The sequence below is a fragment of the Pygoscelis adeliae genome, unplaced genomic scaffold (assembly GCF_000699105.1).
Source record: "Pygoscelis adeliae isolate BGI_AS28 unplaced genomic scaffold, ASM69910v1 Scaffold167, whole genome shotgun sequence".
NCBI lineage: Eukaryota > Metazoa > Chordata > Aves > Sphenisciformes > Spheniscidae > Pygoscelis > Pygoscelis adeliae.
The window spans coordinates 6961527-6972386 of NW_008825428.1; the positions used below are offsets into that span (position 1 = coordinate 6961527).

At 36.7% G+C, this 10860-nt stretch overlaps 1 protein-coding gene across 1 annotated transcript in view; it reads right to left on the reverse strand.

The window, feature by feature from the left end:
• Nucleotides 1-10860, reverse strand: part of GALNTL6 (polypeptide N-acetylgalactosaminyltransferase-like 6) — a 320798-nt gene that overhangs the window by 294695 nt on the left and 15243 nt on the right. The window lies entirely within an intron of this gene.

Here is a 10860-nt window from a genome sequence, read left to right on the forward strand (position 1 = left end):
GAAACAAAACAATTATTTGCCTCAAACTGAAAGCACAAAATGGACTACAAAGACAAAAATAAGTTAGACTGAACTTCAATTAGTACACTGTGTCTGGAACTTCTCTAGTGACACTCCTGTTACTTCCAATACAAAAATACGAAGTAGGTACAAATAATGGGACTCCGATGTCCCTCTGAATTCACCCAATTCATCTAGCTTTCCTTCTTTCCAGAGATACAATCAGCTTAAAGCCATTTACACATAAACATTTGAATTGTAAATTAAGCTAAATAAGACCTTTTGCATCAGAAACAAGCTTTCATAACAAAATTATGAACAAATGGATCAGTTCCAGCAATATTCCTTTTGATTGATGTGAGGAACCTAATTATTCAGTTACTCTACATTTCAGCAGGCAGACTACTCCTCCCTCCTCGCTCACCTTTTCCAAAAGCAACTTTAACACTGAAGTTTAGGGTGTACAACTTTCCAGAACAAATGGTAAGGAAACCAAATGTTTTGCTCTGGGCTCCTTGAATACCCTTGCACTCCAAGGGACCAGCCAGATGTACTCAGTGCTTCTAATGTCTCAGCACTGCTGATTTGGTTTCAGAAGCTGGTCACCTTGGTTCCCTAAAGAAATCACCTGCTTGTTCCCTGGCAAAGCACAGACTTTCTATTCCAGCTTTTTATACCCAAGTTAGTTCTCATCATCAGTCACTTGGCTTGCTTAGTGCCTACCTCAGGCAACTATACCTCTATCTCTTCCAGTCAGAGAAGAGAGAACAAACAAAAACACTTCAAAGAAAATCAGAATATAAAAGTCTTCACTTCTTCTCAACTATTTTTATCCTTCTCATTCTTTCAGAGGATGAACTCTTCAGAATTTCTGAGACCTTCGTGCCTACTCAGGTTCTCAAGAAGATACACTTTCCTCTACATCTCATTGATCAGCTTATAACCTCTCTGCCCCTCTCCCTCCAGGCCCAGTCATAAGAGAATACCTCCTTTCACCTGAGCTCTTTTAGAGAAATTAATCAACTTCCCAGCTGGACAAGTGACCAAGGCCACCTGATCCTCAGCTAATCAGGAGCAGCTGCAGGAGGGGATGAAGAGGAAAGCAACAGCGAGCTCAGAGAAAGATCCAGTGGTATCCTTAAGCCCACGAGCCTCTGCCAATGCCCTATTTCATATTGCACACACACAAAACATTAAAAACATAGAATATGCAATTAAAGATACTGTAGTTACTCAATTTTAGAATTTTTTGCAGATAAAATAATAATTTTTTTTATTCCAAACTTTGTGCATATAATTACAATTTCATTTAAATTCTTAATGAAAATAATTAATGGTACTTACAAGAGAAAAAAGTTAGTTTGTGTTATGAAACACCCTTTGTTTATGCTATTTCATTACTAACAGGTATTTTGTAATTTTTATTTTCAAACATCCCCAAATGCACATAACACACCAACATAATAAAAAATCTATGTAGAGATTAAGATTCTATGTGAAACCTTATGATTTCATATTAAATATGGGGGAGATCTATAATATTAAAGAAGCAGCTGATGAGTCAGAGTACTACTCAAAATTCAATAGTACAATTGTATCAAATCTGTTTCATAATACAATAACAATAAGCTAATGTCGTTCAACCCCCAAGACATAGAAATTTTAGCCCCTCTCTTTCAGTACATATTCTAAGTAGACCCAAAGTAACTATTATAATTTGCTTTCAATAAGAGATTTATCCCGGTAATATAATGGAAATTCCAGAATAAATGACCTATATGATAAGACATACTATTGCTAATCGATGTTTTTACAATATAATTTTCTGTATATTGCATCTGTTCACCCTGTATTAAGAAAGGTGGATTCTTTGCTTTGCATTTCTTAAAGGAGTCCATGTGGCTGTTCAGGAGATGAATATTTTTCATAGTACTACAGTTTTTTCATATTGTCCCCTGCTAGTGAAACTTAAGACAAGTACTTTTAAAATGAAGTCTTCCACTCTTCCCCACTGAATATGAAGCACTATGTCACTGTGCATAAGCCAAAAGAATAGATGTCATGGTTGTTATCTAGAGCAACTCAGGAACAGGCTGAACTTTCTCATACTGTGCTGCAGAAGCATTTGACCAATTGCACTATACAAACTGCTTTTGCAGTTATACAGTAAGTTGGGCCATGAGGTGCACTAGAAGTTGTGAAGGATAACTCTTTCCTAACACTATATTAAAATACACACCTAGAGCATTAACAGAGGCTTCTTGGCTTTTGTGAATCCACTGGATATTTCTCCCAGCTTTCTTTTTTGCTTGCTCTCTCACCCTGCAGCTCCTCCTGATTAGCTAGAGATCAGGTGGTCATCTACCAGATCCAGCTGAAAGCAGTTGGCTAATTTCTATAAGAGAGCTCAGGTAAAAAGAGACCCTTTCTCTCCTTGGAAGGAGAGAAATAAAGAGCTTAGAAGAGAAGTATTAAAAAAAAAAAAGTAGTACAACTTTTGAATAATCAGTAGGCCTGAAGGGTTCCCTTTGCACAGAAAATTGCCACGTATGAGTCTCCTCAGCATTACAAATTATCATTAAGCACATTAAAACTCTTTTCTGTCACTGATTTGCTTTCCTAGATGACTGATGGAAATTGCCATCGCTGCACACTGGTTTGGAGCTGGCCTATCCGAAAGTTTACCTAAGACGCCAGGGTGACAAGGGAAAACTTCACAATGCAAGAAGAGTAAAATTCTCATGAAAAAGAGCATGAAGGAGTTTAATGTCCCGTTACTGGCTACGGAAGGCTACTTTAACCGATCGATAGACAGATATAAGCCCTCCTCTACTGTTTGTTCTGCCTGAAGGCAAAATAGCAATTCAGAAAGTGCATCAGGGCTATGAAGTATTGTAGGGAACAGAGGAATGAAAATGCCCGACGGTGAATTTTTGACCTCTTTGGATTTAAAGGGGGGTTCACCAAAATGTGATGGATAAAACCAACTCTCTCTGAGGCTGGTTTACAATTGCAGCGTAAATAAAGCTAGAAACAAAGGACAATCAGAAATTTTATTTCAGTTACTTGGATTTTGATTTTTCAAGGAGAGGGAAAGGGGGGGGAAGAACCCAAAAGCATGAGAACGACACATACATTCAACCTGGGCCCCAAAATCCCATTAGAATGCTCCATTGTGTGGGAACCTGACCAGCACCATTTAATTCATACAGTGCTGTCTAACCCTTGTGATTACAGAGTTGTTACACTGATTTTTAACTCAGTACTCAATGTAAGTGTAAGCAACATTTTGAAAATATGCTAGGTTTTTTTTTCTTAAAACACTGTGATGGTTTTAGAGTTGACATTTCTACATTGCTTAGTATTATGTTATTGTAAGGGTTTTAATACACCATCTCAAAATGCTTCTCCATAGATATTCAGATAAAAAAGTGGTAAGTAAGATATTATAGCCATCCAGATAAAGTACTGGCTTGGCCAAATATCAGATGCTCTGTAAGGATTTTTTAGCCCCACTCAAGGATGTTACTGTCTCCTAGGAAACAATACACTCTATACCTAGCCCTAAAGGTTTTAAGTTTTATGCCTGACAGCTTGCGATAACTGATAGTTCAAGGACACCTCAGTTAAAGCATCTTCTGCTTATATTAAATACAGATACAGCAGAAGGAGAATAAACTCTCTTGTTCAGCAGATGGCACGAAGGGAAGAGGATTAGGGTGAGACAAGAAAATAAAAAAAACATTCTGTATATTCAGTACAAATGTGTAATAGCAGAATAATGGCTCTGGATCAGACGTGTTGGTACAGTTGCCAGGTGTAATAATTATAAAGAGAACAGGAGTATTGTTGGCAAAATTTATCAGCTGTAAACCAATTTGAACATGCAACAGAAGAGGAGTTCTGCACTACTTCTGCATGCAATGGATAGGGGACATTGCTTAAAATTATAAACAACAAAACACATTGCAACAGGTTCTGGTTTCAGGGTCTTTTGGGTTTTCTTTTGGGGGTTTGTTTTTATAATTCAGATGAACGTTTTTTATAATTCATTAGGCACGGTAAAAAAGATTGGTTTTGCCATATAAGTTAAAGGAAGTCAAGCAATTGCTTGACATCTTAACACAGGAAACTAAGTGGATAAAGAACATAAGCCACTCAGTGTCTGTGGGGAAGAACCGTGTACAAATCTGACTTACTTACTGTTTATACTCACTGCTGTTAGTTTATTCAGGCAAGACTTCACAGTCACACCAAGTCAAGACTGTAATTCACAAAAATATGTAAGCATACCCTTTAATTCAAGCATTCAAGCATCTTTTAATCCAATAAGATTTGTAATAGGGAATAAGAATTCTCCATGTGCTAAATGCTTTACTAAATAAAAGGAGTTTATTTTAATACATGAACTAACAAATAAGTAAGTCTTCTTACTTACAGTGCATCTCATTATTTTGGATGAGATAATTCTGCCTTTTTTTTTTTAAAGTATATTAGAAATTTTGTCTATTACCCCTAAATACTCTATCCAGAATCTAGTACAACATTGTCTGTGCACATCACACGTAAACTCAGAGCTCATCATCTCTCATGAAAGTTCTCACAGGGAGAACAGATATCTGATCTTATCCTAGAGCAACATTTCAATACAGCACTGAAGTCCTATGGGGGGAGAATGACTGTATTTCATAGCAAGGGTAGACAGAGGAACACAAATTCAAAATTAATGCCGTCACACATCAGCTTCAAAAAAAAAAGTGTAAGAAGTAAAAGGGGAAAAAAAGATCATCAGCTGAATAAAAACATTGAGTCAGACATCATTTTCCACCTTTTTGCCACATAAACTTCTACACGATAACCTTTTATGCTCCCTGATATGGGAGTCAGAGTGCATCTGGCCAAGTCAGAGGGCAAAAACTGTGTTTAAAGCAATGTGTAGTATCTTTTACATCGTTTCTGAATTTCCCTAATGCACAGCTGTATACAAGTTTGCCATCTTGCACTGTAGAGATGGACTTCATATTATTTTGATTAATAAGTATAACAGATTATCAATTCAGACTGCCACCACATTCTGCTTTTTTGGGAAGTAAATTTCCATTTGAGTACAAACAAAATAATGTTCTTCCTCATTTTTCCTTATCCTCACAGACAGGATGGCACGGTGCAGCATGTCTGCTGAAATACTGGTTAAATTATCTTGAACAGAGAGATGATTTGATAAATGCACAAAATGGGATTTATTTTTTTTTAGACAGTAAATGTCTCAGCTACTTCTGGAGTATCTACACTTGGTGGAGTTCTCATCCTGTCCGCAAATTTTGTATTTTGAAACCTTTAGAAGACATGTGGGTGAACATTTCTTTAATCTAAAATTAGTTCAAGAGTCAAGTCAGGGACTAGTACAGACTAGTCTTTGAGAAAAAAGGGGGTAAAGGAAGTTATTTTATCAAATCACTTTCTCCTTTCATACTAGAGAAGGAACTGCTTGCTTTGAACAAATGCCTTTTGTGGTTTTGCAAGTTTATATTAATTTCCACTAAAAAGTATGAAGATTTTTCGGTCAAGAAATGCATGAAGGAATGTACTTTGCTGACTTGTTATGGAGTGAGAAAATTAAATCTGCACATGCCTCAAGTGAAAGTAATTGCCTTCATATCAAACAGGACTACCCAAGTAGTAAAAAATGTGTGGAGAGATATATATGTATGTATGTATGTATGTATGTATGTAATCGTTTTTCAGATAGAAAATAAGAACATTTTTCTATCCGTGAAAGTAATGAAACAATGGGATAGGCAATCCAGGGAACTGTGGAAGCCATATTCTCCTACTAAATCCAAACCACAGCACTATACCAGCGACTATGAAGAAAATTAACTCTATCCCAGCCGAAACCAGGACACATAGTCAAGAAAGGAATGATACCGTGCCTCAGAGAGATTATTGATACCACTCTGGTCATATAGTGAGGTTGATCCCAATCTTAAATTTCTATGAACTCTATGAGAAATAGGAGGAGGACTGGGGATAAGTTGCTGGAATTATATTCTTCCTCAAAGTCAAAAAAACTTGTACAGAAACTGAAATATACTTATCGCAAGCCTCTTCCACTTTTCCCAAACTTCTCAGAGTAAACGTCTCACTAATTGTACAACTTCATGAGCGTAATTTATAGGAAAGCAAATTAATTGATTTTACATCAGTGGAAACTGGATAAAAAAATGCCTATTGGTTCTATTTTTTTGATACTCTATCTGGTAGCAGCTTGGAAAGCCTTTGCAGTATGATTTACAATACTTTTAATTATTTATTACACAACTGTCAAGGTCTGAGGCTATATAAAAGGCTTTTCCTTAGCATTACAGACACAGCTGTAATGAAATCATACTTATGCAACTGGGAAAAATAAAAATCCTGTCAAGTAAATCCTGAACAATACATTTTTAAAGCAAGAATAAATAATTTCTTTCTAAATATATAACAAAATTTATTTATTACTGTATCAATATCGAACTACTACAGAAAACAAACAATCCAACATTCACTCCAGTTTTCTGGTAGAAAGTATTCAAATTCCTACTATTTTATTAACCTTCAGATGCCAGTAGCACATACAGGATTTCTTTTCAAGGACCACATAGTCCTCAGTAAGTGGTATATAAATGTTATTGGGAGCAAATATGAGGCCTTGTCCTTTCAGGACTGCTACTACAGTAACATGATGGTCAGCAGGAGAAATATGAACTAAACTGCCTCTCTCTTCAGGAATGGCTTTATACGAATAGCATAGTTTGGGAGAAGAAGTAAGAAAAAGATGTAACTTTAAATGTTGTTATTTCACTGCCTGCTCACATCCAGAACTGGAAAAAACCAAACCCCAACAACAAAAAAACAGAGAGAAGAATACACTCCTTAAAAAATTTAAGAGAGTACGTTCATATTGTACTGTAGTTGAATCTTTAGAGTATTGTTTGCTCATCATTCACATGAGAGAGAAATGAAAGGAAGCTGTTGCTAACACAGAAATGAGATCTATACTTACAGTGGTGATGTGTTCCCCCATCCCTCAACAAAAACAAATCCCATACTGGGTATAAGGTAGATAAAGGAAGAGCATTTCCTGGAGAGAACAGGAGATAAGAGGGACAAATGGCAACCTCTGAAATGTACTCACTTTACATATTTGGTCTTAGTATGTATTTGGTCTTACTACGTTTGAGAAGCATTTCTGTAAAAAGAAATGCATATCAAAGTGAAAACAAATAATTATAAAATACAGCTTTTTAGTGGCATTAGACATAATTTCCAGATTCCGTAGACTAACCAGGCCTGGGCTGACTCTTAATGTTAATCTAAGATCATAACTTCTGTGTCAGAATGCAAAGAAAAAGATGGCATGAGATCTTAAGAGTCCATGAAGTGGGAGAAGCTGACTACCAGTAGACCATATACACTAAAGGCATGGTAATGCTTCACATACTCTTCCTAAAAGCTGAATCAACAGAAACTGCTGCCAAAAGACAGTGGTGAGGCAGGGCAGCTAAAAGATGAGAAGAGCAGTAGTGGCAGTGAGCAGAAGAATGAAGCAGCATAGCAACTGGAGCAAGAAACAGCAACGTCTGGCGGAGTGGTAGAAGCCCCAGGTCGCAGCACCAAAGCTCTGGCAACTTGAATTGGGCCTTGTTGCATCGCAGGACTCCACAGTTCCCAAAAGTAAGGAAGGTTTTAGTTCAGGAGCAGGGATAATCAGCTGGCCTAGCTGTTGCCGTGCCAAAGAGGACTGCAAAATTATTATTAAGGAATTATTATACTTAAGGAAATAGCCCTTATATGTTATTTGTTTATCTCTAATAAAATATTGTTTGCTGAGTCAATTAATTTGCAAGAAGAAAAAATTAGCTTAGCGCGCTTGAGATTAATTCTTGCAGGTATCTATGCATTTTACTAGATATCACTTTAAATTTCAACCTGGCCCTTGCTGTTGGCAGTTGTGTCCTAGCAGAAAAGGTGCATTATACAGCTAACAGTTGGAACAATCCAACTCTGCTTATGATAACTTTTATATCACTCATTTCATTTTGGTTACTTGAAATCAAGACACTGTGCTTTATCTTAAATATGTGCATTTTCTCAATCAATAATTAATTCCTAAATCTTATAGCCTGTGCTTTATGGAACATTAGTGTATCCCTCACCTTTTTAATCCATTTGAAACATTAAAAATGCAGCCTCTGAATTTCCAACATATGCATTGCAGAGTAAAAATACAGTGTGCGTGGGGAAAGTGATTGCTTTAAAATACATCATGAGGTTAACCAGTGGCATTGTTGTGTTTCAGGAGAAGGGTGACTGCATATGAACTCTGAAAAGTAAATTGTCTGAAGGCTTGAACAAACATTTCAGAAAAATAAATAAGAATATTTTTTAAAAATCTGTGGCTTTTAACACTTGCTGCAAGTACTGCAATGGCTTGGTGGGCAGAAAGACTCATTCTACCCCCCTTTTCCACTTTAATAAGTCTAGGGAAAACAAGGAAGAAAAAAAAAAAGACCATACTATTTGGTATGTCCAGTGTATTTAGAATGCTGCAGTGTACAATGCAAAACAAGCAGCAACACATGCTGTTTTGATAAGACTTGCTCAATCACTACAGCAGAGCAGCAGTATCCTCAGTAGCATTCTGCAGGCTGAGCTGAATCTAATCATAACTCTGTAGCCAAGGGATGCACAGTACATCTTCTATTTAGTCTAACTACTTATCACCAAATGCCACAGCCACCGGAATGCTTTTTTCATTTAACGTTAGAACAGACTGGCTGTAGACCATTAATCAGAGCCAAACACTGAATAAGCAAGCATGTGAGAAAAAGAACTCAACCATAAAAGGCTTACTAAAAGGTTTAGTAACTGAACGACCTGCTAGGATAAAAAGGACCTACCATGGAACAAGATTACCTGAAAAAAAAATCTACTAATAGTGCTAAGGTGTTTGTTTCAGTGCTTAAATAAACTAATTCACACAAACTGCATAAAGAATGACATTCTAATAGCCTCTAGTACCAGTGAGTTTTCTATACGTAATGCATGTGTCCAAGCTGATCTCTTGGAAAAGCTCAAACTAACTAAAGTGTCACTAAGATGGTATATACAGGTATATATAGGAACTAAACAGCTCCACAAAGTTAATGCAAAATTACAGTTGCCTAGGTACAGTTTTAGAAAGCCCAGAAATACAAAATGATAGGGTTCTAAGAACTGTAATTAACACAAGACTTTTCCCTCCCCCTCTTTTTTTCTTCATTCAAAGACGTATTATAACCATGTGTCATTTACCGCATACCATCACAGGAAAATAAGTAGGATGTTCCATAGAAAAAATCTATTAATAGGAGTTCTTTAATTTTCTTTTTTTTCCATGAATTCAACCTAAACTAGCTCTAGAAGCTGGCTTTGTGGCTGTTGCACAAAGAAGATGGAATAACCTGTACAAAGGAATTTAGCTATGTATGAGTCAACAAGTGCAATAGCATAGTCACTCTTGCACTAGAAGAACTACTCCATGATGTGTATCTTACAAAGAAAGAATACATAAGCTGTCGCAGCTCCGAGCAAATTTAGATTTACCCTGTAAGACCCCTACCAGAAAAAAAAAAAAAAACCCAAAAATATCCATTCTTACATCTGGAGATAACAAATATTCACAGTTAAAGTTTGAGGCAGACCCAGGAACAAGAACTATGCCACCTGATTCCCAACACAGTGACTCAGTGACAAGGCCATCCTCCTTCCTTCTGTAAAGCTGAGAAAAGTGTTCATAAGCAGGCAGAGTTTGCACATTTAGGGCCAAGAAGGTAACTTCCTCAGGTAGCATGTATGTATCTTATTGCTTTTTCAGGTCCACTTGGATCTATACATTATAAAATACAGGGCCAAATTTCTCAGATGATAATTAGTTTAATATGGAACTGAAGCAGAGTATGCAAATAATTACCTGGTTTAATAAAAAAAGCAGACAACCCCACCCCCACAAATTCAGAGATACTAGAATTATCCTCAAGACAAGCAATATAAGCCCAGGGAACTGTACTAACATGTTAAGATATAGCAAGATGCAGTTATGGCAGATAAACAACTGAAACTCAAGTTATGTCACGTTCTTGGCATTGGTCTACCTAAGTCCTTCTGCTTACAACTTACTTACAACATAATACATTTTTTTCCTATCATACCCAAAGTAACACTTCGAATCTCAGTGCTCTTCTCCTTTTCATGTTTTCTTTTGGCAACTGAGACACATTACTCTCCTGAAAACTGTTTCGATACTACATATACTGCTGCATATACTCACCGCTACCGCATTTCCCAGTGACTGCCTTTCCCTCTTCTTATAAGATACCACTAATGTTGCAATCATTAATACTGCCTTTTATCATTCATTTTGTGGTTTAGAACACGTTCTTCACTTGAAAGAGCCTTACGACTGACTGATGTTCTTGCGGTAAGGAGAACTAAACTTAATGCTTGACCTGCTAGAGCACAGCTCTACACAGCCCTTTTCCTCCCTTGCCATTAATTCACCTCTTTCTGAATAAGAGGATTCTAATTAATGCCAACTATTTTTCAAATCCCTAACACAAATCTGAGTGAACTTCCTGTACTAAAGTCAACTGAAATTTCTAGTCAATATATGCTGTGGAATCAAGCGGAGGCAGATGTGGAGACTCAAAAAAAATCACCTTCAGCCATGAACTGAACAGATTTTCAACTAATTAGTTTAAAATATTTTCTATTCAAAAGGACAACTCATCGCCTACAGAACACAACTAAATATTTATCCCAAGGCCCACATTTATGCAT